This window comes from Monodelphis domestica, chromosome 4 (assembly GCF_027887165.1).
Source record: "Monodelphis domestica isolate mMonDom1 chromosome 4, mMonDom1.pri, whole genome shotgun sequence".
NCBI lineage: Eukaryota > Metazoa > Chordata > Mammalia > Didelphimorphia > Didelphidae > Monodelphis > Monodelphis domestica.
The window spans coordinates 255,559,612-255,572,062 of record NC_077230.1 but is presented as its reverse complement, the minus strand read 5'-3'; the positions used below and the strand labels follow the sequence as shown (position 1 = coordinate 255,572,062).

At 34.5% G+C, this 12,451-nt stretch overlaps 1 long non-coding RNA gene across 6 annotated transcripts in view; it reads right to left on the bottom strand.

Moving 5' to 3' along the window:
• Positions 1-586: 586 nt before the first annotated feature.
• LOC103105117 (uncharacterized) overlaps positions 587-12,451 on the bottom strand; it is a 28,778-nt gene continuing 16,913 nt past the window's right edge. For 5 of the 6 annotated variants that reach the window (XR_001630144.2, XR_001630145.2, XR_008911323.1 and 2 more), the window contains one exon: positions 588-6,873. This is a non-coding gene — a long non-coding RNA (uncharacterized LOC103105117). Of the gene's footprint in view, positions 6,874-10,780; positions 10,949-12,451 lie in introns of all 6 variants that reach the window. The other variant, XR_008911321.1, reaches the window with a different exon arrangement.

Sequence of the window (12,451 nt, the reverse complement as noted above, 5' to 3'; positions counted from 1 at the left end):
TGATTTAAAGCATTCTTCATATATTTATATATAGTTTTGATTTCTTCACTTAAAAACTGTTCATATCTTCTGCCTATATCAATTGGGGAATGGCTCATATTCTTATGTATTTGATAAAATTCTCTGTATGATTTAGTTCCTATTTAATGTATTCAGATTATCCATTTTATATTTCATGATGCTTTTCTCTCTTATTTATTTAAAATTTCTTCTCCTACTCATAAATCTGATGGGTAATATATTCCCTGTTCTTCTAATTAGCCATAGAGGGAACAGATGGCATACAAATGCAGATTGAAACATACCATTCTTTACTTGATTACCTTCATGGATTTTTCTTTAGTGTAAGCAATGTGTGTCTTGATTTACCACATGATGAATAGGGAAATATGTATTTTATGATATATGTAAAACCTATATAATACCTTCTTGGAAAGAAAGATGGAGGTTGTTGGAGGAAAAAGAATGAGACAGATTTTTTGACATAGTTAATGTTAAAATTTGTTTTCTTAGACAATCATATTATAATTTCTTATATAATGATAACAAATTATATTATTGTTACATAATATGTTATATTATTTATTAAAATATATTTAAATAAATGGTAACAGAAAAACACATATCTCTTTCTTCATTTTGGCTTTATCATCTCTGTCAGAAGATAGATAATATTCTTCATCTAAGATCCTCTAGAAACAAGACTGATCATTGTATTATTTAAAGTTCTTAAATCTTTCAAAGATTTTTTTCTTTACAATGTTGCTCTCGAATAAATACTTCTACTTTTGCTTACTTTACTCTGCATCAGTCCATATTAAATAGGATTTTTTGAAATCATCTATTTTGCTATTTCTTGCTGGAAAATCATATTCCATTATCCATTTGTTCAGCCATTACCCAGTTGATTGTAATTCCATTAGATTCTTTTTTTAAACCTTTACTTTCTTTCTTAGAATCAATACTATATACTGGTTACAAGGCAGAAGAGTGGTAAGGGCTAGTCAATGGGGGTTAAGTGACTTGCTCAGAGTCACACAGCTAGGAAGTATCTGAGGCCAGCTCTGAACCTAGGACCTCCTGTCTTTAGGCCTGGCTCCCAATCCACTAAGCCTCCTAATTGCCCCCAATCCCGTTATATTATAGTTCTTTGCTATTATTTTTTAGGATGTTTGTTTTGTTGCATCTACCCCCTCTCAGAATTATCCTCTCTTAATGCCTTTTGATAGCTCTCAAAAGCCCTTTTACCCATTCTAGCTTCTTGAGTTTGATTATATACATATTCCCTTTCAGTAGCTTAAACATTTTTTTAATTTTGATTTTCATGCAAAACACACTTCCATTTTGGTCATGGTTGTAAGAGCAAAGTCATACATAACCCAAACCCTAAAATAAAAAAAAATACTCTAATGTGAAAAATGACTTCTTTCTCTGGAGTTCTTTCTCTGAAGGTTTTCTTTTCTCTCCTTATCATGTCTTTCATAATTGTCCCAGATCATTGCATTGTCAACAGTAATTAAGTTTTCACAGAGGATCATAGTCCAATATTACTGTTATTGTGTACCACGTTCTCCCAGTTCTCCTTATTTCTCTCTGCATTGGTTTCCACCAGTGCCTTTCCAGCTTTTTCTGAAATCATCTTGCTTATCATTTCATATAGCACAATAACATTCCATTACCAACATATACAACAATTTGTTCAGTCATTCCCTAATTGATGAACATCTCAATTTCCAATCTTTTGCCACTACAAAAAGAACAGCTATAAATGAGTTTGATATATTTCTACAAAAAATTATTTATGTGTATTCAACCTTCTTTTGTACATTTCAAATAAGAATGACTTTCAGTTCATCTGTTACTCTCCCTTTCCCTTATTCTATATTTTTTGTAGTCATCTTACTAGTTCCAATCATGAAAAATAGTAATTTTATTTCCCTTTTTCTCTTTTCTACAATACTGTCTTTTCATGAAATTTCCCAGGTTTTCAACCTGGAATTTTATGATCACATGAGTCTTTCTCAGATCTTCCACTCTTTTTGCTTCTAGATACTGACAGGGCTTGTAGCTTACATTTGTATCTGGCTCATTAATATTCTCAAAGAAACATTAGGCTTATTTGTCTACACTGTAGTTAGTTTTGTTGATGATGTCATTTCCTATTGTCACTGGGCTTTTGAATAGCTTTTTGTGAAGCTCTGAAGTAGAAGAAATCACTTGCAATAGTTTTTCTTTGAGTTTCTTGATCATCATTCAGTCTGGTATAAATTTCAGGTTTTTATAATAGTTATGTTAGAATTGCACAGTTAAACCTCTTTTCAGGTAGCCATCTTGCCTGGAAGTCCTCATATCATAATTCTCACTTGCCTTAGGTCTTAATGTTTCTTGTATATGGTAAATTGTTGTATCTTGCTTTTATATTTGTTCCTCTGTTTTCTTTCTTTTTATTAGAGGACTTTAATCCATTCAGACTTTGAGTTATATTAATTTGGTGTTTTCTTCTGTTAGTACTTCCCCATATATATTATACATATATGTTATATAATACCTTCTTGATTTATCTTTGAGGATAATTTTTATTGCTTAGTGAATATATCAAGTATTTGACTTGCTATTTAAATGTTTCATAGAATTTGCTTATAAATCCATCTGCCCCAGAACCTTGGGTCAATAGAAACATCATGAAGAAATTCAAATTATGACACATAATAGTTCTCATTTATTTGTTTGAAATAACCTTATAATAAAATCCAAATTCTCAACCAATCCTTCTAAGTGAAATTGTTATGCAGCCTTTGACATTCAGTTCTTGGGAGGAAAAGTGCCATTTCAATTTGAGATACAGTTTTTAAAGTATCTTAGAATGATTTGGTAATTCCAAGTAGAATACTAGAGAAGTTCAGTGTACAAAGGAGAACAGTCTCAATCTCCTATCTTTAGAAAGAAATAAAAGTGTTGCAGAAAATGTGAGGAACACATATTGAGACATGGCAATTGAGTATGTAGAATATGTACATATAGATAAGTACAGAAAATTAAAATGTTTTCCTAGTTGTAGACTTTCAGAATTATGTGCATAATGAAGGAAATTACCTGACAGGCCATTGTTACAGTCATGTTTTAACAGGGTTGTTTTCTACTTAAAAATGTTGAACACGAGAGATTTCTTTTTTAGAGACCTATGTTATTAATTAGTTTGAAGAGAACATAGTTAGGTTTTAAAATACCACCTTAGCTTGCAGTTGAGCTAGAACATTCTCAGACAAGAAGTTTCTTGTCTCATCCTCTGGATATGACATTTTTATTATCCTCGTTTATCGTGTTAGAGGGAGTTAGGTGCTTGATTAAAATACATTCTTTGGCCTTCTGACATTCTATTTCTCTCTTACTAAGATTCACTTTAGCAATAATGAAGTACCAGTACAAACCCTTACCCTAAATTTAATATATATTTTTTAAATTTTAACATTTTAAAATTTTGAGTTCCAAATTGTCTCCGTCCTTCCACCCTCTTCCTCACCCATTAAGGAAGCAAGCAATATGATATCGATTATGCATAAGAAATCATACAAATCATATTTCCAAATTAGTCATGTTGCAAAAAAGCAAGAAAAATAAACAGTGAAAAAATATACTTCAGTTTTCATCAGTTCTCCCTTTGCAGGTTGATACTATTTTTCACAATGAGTCTTTGGCAATTGTCTTAGATACATTGTGTAGGAAAACCTTTGGCACAAGTGCCATGGGGGATGGAGGGGGAGGGCATTTCTTTCATCACTTGCCCTTCTGCTCAGCTACCCAATGGAAGCCCTTCCTCCTTCCCTTGTTTAGAATAAGGTGGGGGGCTCAAACGCAGCTGAGGATTGCATTTTGGGCACTCAGTCTCTAAAAGATTTGTCATCACTCTCTTAGATCATTGTATTAATCTGAGTATTTAAGCATTCCACATTTTGATCATTATAATATTGCTATTACTAGGTACAATGATCTCACGGTTCTTTCACTTCACTCTGCACTAGCTCATATAAGACTCCTCATGTTTTTCTGATTTTACTTATTATTTCTTATAGCATAGTAGTATTCCATCACAATCATATACTACAACTTGATGTGCTTCCCCTCAATTTCCAACTCTTTGCCACCATGAATAGAACTACTATAAGTATTTTTGTACATATAGGTAATTTCTACTAGGATTATTTTGACATCGTCTCAAAAACCCTTTTTATCCTGTTTGTTCTCTGAGTACATTTCAAATTCTCAGTGTCCATCCCAAGATGTCTGACCAAGGACAAGAGTTCTGGACACTATTCTTCTTGAAATATAGCCTAAGATAACATTAGTTATTTATTTTGGGTTCTATGTCACTCCTTTGACTCATATTTACCTTCTGATCCAAGCAAATCCCAGAATTTTTTGGAAGATGGTTGGCATCTTTGAATTCTTTTGTGTATGGATTTGCTATAGTCAAAACTTCCCCTACCAATAAAGATAAGCAACTGTTCTTCAGTGTGCTATCTTAGATCTGTGTGCAAGGGTTATGAGAGGTTATGAAACTTGCCTAAGGTCACATCAGCAGTGTGTGTCAGGAGCTAAACCTGAATTTGTTTGTTACTATAAGGTAGGCTATCAATGGATATCTACTCACACAATCCTTATATTATCCTAATGAATTTAATTTTTTGAACCCAAGTTTATATCTTTAAATTTAATCTAATTTCTCTACCTTTTAGCTTTTCCTTTTTCAGTCATGACTCTCATCCAACATGCTTTTATCATCTAAATTTGATTACTATGCTATAAATGGTTTTATCTAAATCAGTGGTATCAAACTCAAAACATGGGGTCACTAATAGACACCTAAGGATATCTATGGGCCACATATTGATTTAGAAAACCATACATGTTTAAATATTTGTTTTTTATTAGCACATAAACACAACAAAATCAGTTCGGAACTATCTTTTATCTAATTTAGAATACAATGTCATGCATTGTATCTGGCTCACGAACCACGTGTTTATCAATAGACTTAACTGATAAAAATATTGATGAACACAGGCCAAGATATATTTTCTTGAAAATTCCACTTGAGCCATCTCTTCATTCTGACATCAACTCATTAATGATTACTCTTATATCTGTTAATTCATTCAGTTCTGAATTGATCTATCAACACGTTCATATATTCCATTGTCTTTGGACCTTACATATATGTGGTGTTAATGTAAGAGGTCCTAAAATCTATATGCACACTCAGTATTATGATTATATATTTTCTTAATGAAGAGATACTTATGGTATAGCAACTATAACACAGAGATCCAGAAAATTATTTTTTTAGAGAAAAGTGGAACCATCCTTCCTGAAATATTGGGATTTTCAGTCTACAAATTTCCATCTTGTACTTAAGTGTTACTTAATATATATGTATATATATTTATATCATATTTCTCTTTCTCAATCCAGACAGGTATATGTATCTACATATTTATAAACTATATCGATAGTATTACCTTGATCACTCAGTCTAATGACTTAGGAAAGGAAAAAGGCTAGTGTGGTATCATAACTTCTTCCTAATGAAGACCAGATGTCATTTAGTGATTGGCATTTGTCTTCTTAATTTTTTCACAAATCATTTCTTTTATAATTTTCTCTGGAAATTTTCCAGGAAATTGAAATTAGATTCACCAAGCTTTGAATTTTCTTTTGGGAACATCGGGATACTTGCCATTCTCTAGTCCTATGGCTTCACTCATATTTTATCTAGCACTTTCAAACTCAGCAACAATATCCACCAGGACCTGAAGTCATCAATGGCAGCTCGAATTTTTTGGCCTTTGTTTTTAGTTAAGTCAAAAGGCATTTATGAGGTATTTACTTTATGCCAGGCACTGTGTTAAGGATTAGGAATAAAAATACAGGAAGAAAGAATGATAGTCCTAGCTCTCAAGGAACTCAGATTCTATTAGAGGAAAGGAAGCTAAAAACGTGGTGGTGTTGAGGAATTTGGAAGTATGGGAAACAACAAAGGGTTAGGGGGAATCATATAGGTGCATATTAAAGAAAGACTAGATAGCTAGGAGTAGAGCCTGGAGTGTAATGAAGAGATGTCTGGCCTAGGTGTCTTCCTTAAAATACAAGTTCTGGGGGTAGCCAAACAATCAGAGGAAGGGGTCATTGGGGCTGAGAGTGCTTCCAGTGTGAGAAGTCCTTGGATGGAGTCAATATTCAGGATAAAGAAGTTTCCATTGCATGTGAGATAGAAAAAGTTCAGAGAGTCAGGAATTCAGACTGGAGTCCATTTCCTTACTTTGGATTCAACAAACTATTAATCATTTTTATTCTATCCATCCCAATACAATGATCTTTAGGCTTAGAAAACAGAAGAAAAATATTATTTGAGTAGCACTGTTATTTATTTTTTCACCATTAGTTATCAGCATCTCATCCACTCAAGCAATGGTCCTATCCTTTTTTGTGTGCTCTTTACCCTAAAATAAATAAAATGCTCTCTTCGTTGACTTATGTATTCATCACTTGAACCAGCTCTTTTAATTACCTTTTGGGATTATTCCATTCCTTTGCATGTTGCTTTTATCTTCTTATATAAATTATTTTTCTTTTAAAAATCCCTAGTGGCTAATGAGTTTTCTGTGTGACCATGGCACCTCGTTAAACAGATTCCTTTTTAACTGTTCATCAGAATAAGAACATTGAAGTTCACCTGTCTTTTCTCTGAAATCTTTGAAAATTTCCCTCATCAAATTTGGAGTGTAATTAAGATTGTACTTGCCTTTCCTTTCCTCTTCCATTATGAATTCATGGATAGAATTATGTCTTCTTCTCAAGCCTCCCCAAATTTTTTTCCTAAAAAAAAGGATAAAACTCTTACCTTCTGTCTTAGAATCAATACAACTAACCATTCTAAAGCAAAAGAACAGTAAAGGTGAGGCAATTGGGGTTAAATGAGTTGCCCAGAATCCCACAGGTAGTAAGTAGTGTTGGAGTTCAGATTTGAAGCCAGGTTCTCCCCACTGTAGATCTGGCTCTCAATACACTGAAGCACCTAGCTGCCCCTGAGTTTCCCATAACTTCTACTTTAGCAACCAGTTCCTCCTTGTTGATCCAAAACAAGCCCAGAGTCCAGGTTTCCTCCACTCACTCCACTTTTTTGAAGAGTTTAATGATCACCAAGGCAAATCGAGTGTTTATGAACTGCATACTCTTCGCAGAAATGAAGAACCACTGCATTTCGGAATCATTTAAATTTTTCATTTTTACTGTAGCTTGTCTTCATGCCAGTTTGTTCCTTCAGTTTAAGTGGCAGTGTACTCCCAGGGCAATAGCATTTCCAGTTTTTTCTTCTTGATCCTGACCCGAATACTCTCTATTGCTTTCTTTCCCCTCCCACCTCCAGCCCCAGGGCTCTTCCCTTGAATTGCTCAGATAACTATAACTTCCTAATAATACAATGCAACTCTATCCCCTCACTTTTAATAATAACTGATAATTCTGGCAAAGAGAAACCAGCTATGCATGGTAACTGCTCACTACCGGTAATTCTGGAGCTGCCTCTTATGACCTCTTATGACTTAAGCAGTTTAAGGACATACCCTTGTACCCATTGTTCATGAAAAACTTGGTAATAGCAATTAGGCTGTATTTAGCGCAGGGGACTGTGAGCTAGCACCATGGCAGTGGTTGGCTTATTATGGAGAACAGAAAAGGAAAAGAGAATGCTTGCAAGTACTAATTTGTGTGTGTGTGTGTGTGTGTGTGTGTGTGTGTGTGTGTGCATTTGAGGAAGTCTGTGAAGCATGGTTGGTTCATGGGTGAGGAGTAGGAGCAATGAGTTCTTAAATGAGAGACACAAACAGAAAGATATAGACTGAGAGACATAGACACAAAGAAATAGAGGGAGGAAGGGACAGAGAGGAAGAGAAAGACAGAGAGAAGAAGAGGAAGAGAGTGAGGACAGACAGAGGGGGAGAGGGAGAGACATAGGCAGGGACACAGAGAAAGGGAGAGAGCCAGAGGGAGATAGACAGACAGGGACACACACAGAAAGAGGGAAAGGGGGAGGAAGAGAGAGAAAGAGAAGACAGAGAGACAGAGACAGAGAGAGAGAGAAAGAAAGAGAGAGAGAGAGAGAGAGAGAGAGAGAGAGAGAGAGAGAGAGAGAGAGAGAGAGAGAGAGACATTTTCTTTCTTTTTTTTTTTTATAAAATGAAGGGAATTACTAGATGGCCTCTAAAGACTTTTTCAGTTCTGAACAATGATCCTAACCCTGTGAAGTAACTCAGCTACCCAGAACAGGACCTTGATCCCAGTTATTTCCCAGTCCTTGTGTTAGAACCTGGCCTGGAAATGATAAAGGAAGGAGTAAAGACTGAGGGATAGTATTTTGAGTCAGTGTTTGGAATGAGAGAACAGTAATGGGAATAGGACTGGAACTGGAGGAGTTCACCAATAGTACTGAAGAGACATGATTGAGGAAAAGAGAACCAGGAAGAGGGATTCAGTATGGAGCTCAGACTTGTAGAGGATGACTTTGTGGAAGGAAGTGAGTGCTTGGAAGTACAGAGTATGAAAAAGAGAAAGAAGGGAAATACTGGGTCTTATAAACCTCCTCTCTACTAATCCTTCCCCTAATATACAGAGCAGCACATATAATAACCTATGAATAAGAACAAAACTGAGAGAATATCTACCTTGTACCTCTTTTCTGAATCTTCTGAACTCTCTTTAGACTCTTCTAGAAAAGAGAATCACTGGAGAGGATGAAGGAAACCTTCCTAGATTCAGAATAAACATGATGTCTAGTGACAGTTTTGCAAGATGAATATAAATATTGGAAGTATTCATGGGGAAGCTAGAACTTGTCCAGAAAAGAGGAAAGAACACAGGATTTGAAGTCATCTATCTGAATGAAGACATCTATCTGAATCCTATTTATGACATAATTTGTGTGACTCTAAGTAATTCATTTAATTTCTCTGAACTTCAGTTTCTTCATCTGTAATATGGACATAATAATACTTATACTACTTACAGTTTAGATTGCTTTGAAATGTAAACATTAGCCTTCTCCAAAAAGCTGAGTTGCTATTAGTGTTAAAATATGTAGAACCATGACATGGAGAAAAACACTAACTTATCTGGTAGAAGTTCTGGATTTTAGTCCTAACTTCATCATTTAGTAGACAGGACTTATTAAAAGTTACAAGTAACTTTTGAATTTCAGGAAAAAGCATTCTAATAATATTTTCCAATAATAATAATATTCCAATAATAATAATAGCACTAGAGATAAGTCTTTAAAAGTTTTAGTGAGATGATATACCATTTGTAAGGGTGAAGTTAAAGGATTTGGGTCTTCCCATTAGCATCCTGGTCCTAGGTTTTTGTCTATAACAGTGGCAGCTGGTGGCAGTGTCTGTCTTTGGATTTAAGAACAAACTGGAAACACCGAGAAAAGGAAGCTTCTTAATTCCTACAGGGGACCTTCTCTCAAAGAAGTCACATCATGCCTAATGGAAACCGTATGAACATTCCATGAAGGGGAATAAAGGATTTCCAGCAATGATGAACCACGAGTTAACCTTTCGTCAACCACAGTCTTCAAAGCTCCAGCCCATTTCTCACTCAAATGTGAATATATATGTAGATGTCAGACTTTTGTTGAATGTGAAACAATTAGAAAACATACTAGACAGCATAGATGGCTAGAATTTACCAATAATTTTTGCTACACAACCTAAGTAATTACCTTTCTAACAATCTTTTAAAATCTGTCCGAGTAATGGATGTTGATTGATAATCATGGTGGGGGGCACACTAGTGAGGGCTTTTAAGGCTAAATGTACTCACACAGGTATTCACTGTCACAGTCAGGATTTGAACCCAGACCCACTGAGAGTAAGTCTAGCATTTGTTTAGTTCTTCTTTTTGCTATACATGTGAAATGAAGTGAGATACTTAATCTTTTATTTTTATAAACAATTTTTCTCTTTTACAAAAAAAAAAGATTGGACAAGAAAATCAAGTCTCTTCTAAGTCTGAAGTCTATACTCTTCTATATTCTCTTATCTTGTCCTCTGGTTATTTCACATATTTAAAGTAATATTCTTAAATTCAACAAATAATTATTGAGAAAATGCAACACTAGGAATAAAAAGATAAACAAAGATGAATAGGAAAAAGGCCCTGTCCCTATTGAGTTTATAGTCTAGTAACAGAGATTGCAAAGACAAATATCTCCATATAAAGATTCGGCATTTTAATTATTCATCCTTTCAGACTCTTTGTGGCCCTATTTGGGGTTTTCTTGGCAAAGACTGTGTTTTGCCAATGGTTTTCCTTCTCTAGTTCAATGGACATATCTGGAAACTGAGGCAAGCAGAGTTCAGTGACTTGGCCAGGGTTACACAGTTAGTAAATGTTATAGGTAAGTAATCTTACTCATTTAATATTAGGTAAATAAGTAAGTGTTATATTAGAACTCAAGGAGATGAAATGCCCTGGCTCTAGCTCCAACACTCTCTATTACACCACCTAGCTCCCCAGAAACTCAATATCCACCTTCATAAATATTTGCACACACGTTTTTATTTTTTTTAACATATCTTTTGTTTTTTATATCATCTTCATTTCCAGATATATCATCCCTCTCCCTTATCCAGAGATAAAAAAAAAGAAAGAAAAAAGTGAGAAAAGGCACTTCTATAAACCTAATTTGTCAACTGAATCCAAAAGTATAGGCTATGTTTCCCACCTGTAATTGACCACCTTTCCAATGAAACAGGCTCACTCTTTCATCTCTTCTTCAAGACTAGCAGGTCTTTTATTTTATGTTTTATTATCATTCAATGGCTATATTTTCTAACATGAGTTTCTATTGTAATTTTCATGTCATTAGTAGAAATAAAGAAATACAGAGGATCTAATTTGGGGAAGAGAAGATGAATAAATAAAAAAAAACATTAAGCATTTAAATTTAATTAAGTTTTTGAAATGTTGAGTTTGTGGTGCCAGTAGGATACGGAGATGTAGATATTTAAGTGAAGACATGAACTTAATTTGGGAGAGGGTATTAAAATTAGGCATCTTCTGGTCTTTATGTTAGCTATGCAGTTGTCAAAGGAGAGAATGTAGCAAGGGAAAGGAATTGATTGGATTTAGAACTTTGGGCATATGAAGAAGAAAAACAATAAAAAAGAGGAGGCCTCGTCAGAGAGGTAGGAGAAAGATAATTGGAGACAAAGTAACCATTTGTAATTGTTACTGCTGTTGAGTTTAGTTATGTTATTAATTTAATCCATTAGGTAAATCAGAATAATAAAATTCTCTTTTACATGATATGCAGCAGAGGATTGAGTTTCAGTTTTCTGCTTGTAAGGAAGGTTGATAGGTATAAAGGTGATGATGGTCTTTTGGAGTATGAAGCTCATTGGATTTAAGCAAAAACTTCTAACCACTAAATAAGTTCTCACTCAAGAGGTAAGGAGAGACTGCCTTTAACTGTGAAGTTCACAGTGAAATGAGTGAGAAATTAATTATTCTTAATGCACAATGCCTTTTTTATAGAGTGTGATTCCTAGGGTAAGTCAGTTAGCACCTCTTCAGGCCCCCAGTTTCCTCACCTGTAAAATAAGGAGATTGGAGAAGATATTCTCTAAAACACATTCTCACTCCCTCTTTTTCTGGTTCTCCCTCTGAATTTTTGTGGAATTAGTCCACATATTAATCAATCAATCAATCAACAAGCACTGATTAACTTCCTATTGTGTGACTGATACTGTATTAAGCATTGGGATATCAATTAAGAAAGCAGTCCTTCCCTCAAGAAGCTTACATTCTATTAAGAGGAACAACATGTATATGTTAAGTATGTACAGACTATGTACATAATGAATTCTAGGCACTTTGCTGGGAGGGAGCATGAAACTATTTTTAAATAGTATCAGGAAAGGCTTTATGTAAAAAATCTTACTTAACTAAGTCTTGAAAAGAACTCCAAAATTCCTAGATATGGAGAAGAGAGAATACTGTATATTTCAGGTATATGAGACAACTTATGAAAAGGCAGAAGAACAGGGAAAAATAGATAAGTACTGCCCAACAGAGTATGGAGAGGTGAATCATGTATAAATAAACTGGAAAACTGGTAATAGGGAGCCAGAGTACTTTATTGAGTTGGGGAATGAGATGGTCAGATCTTTGTTTGACAGCCATGTTGGGGATAGATTTGAGTGGGAAGTCATAAAGTAGAAAGAGCAATGAGTAGGTTATTCTAGTAATCCCTATGGAAGAGAGGTTATAGCCTGAATTAGGGAAGTGACCTTGTGAAGAGAGTGGAGGGCATATATACAAGAAACTTTAATAGGTTAATTAGGTTGGGTTTGTGTATATGTTTCTATGTTTTCTATGTGTGCATTTGTCTAAT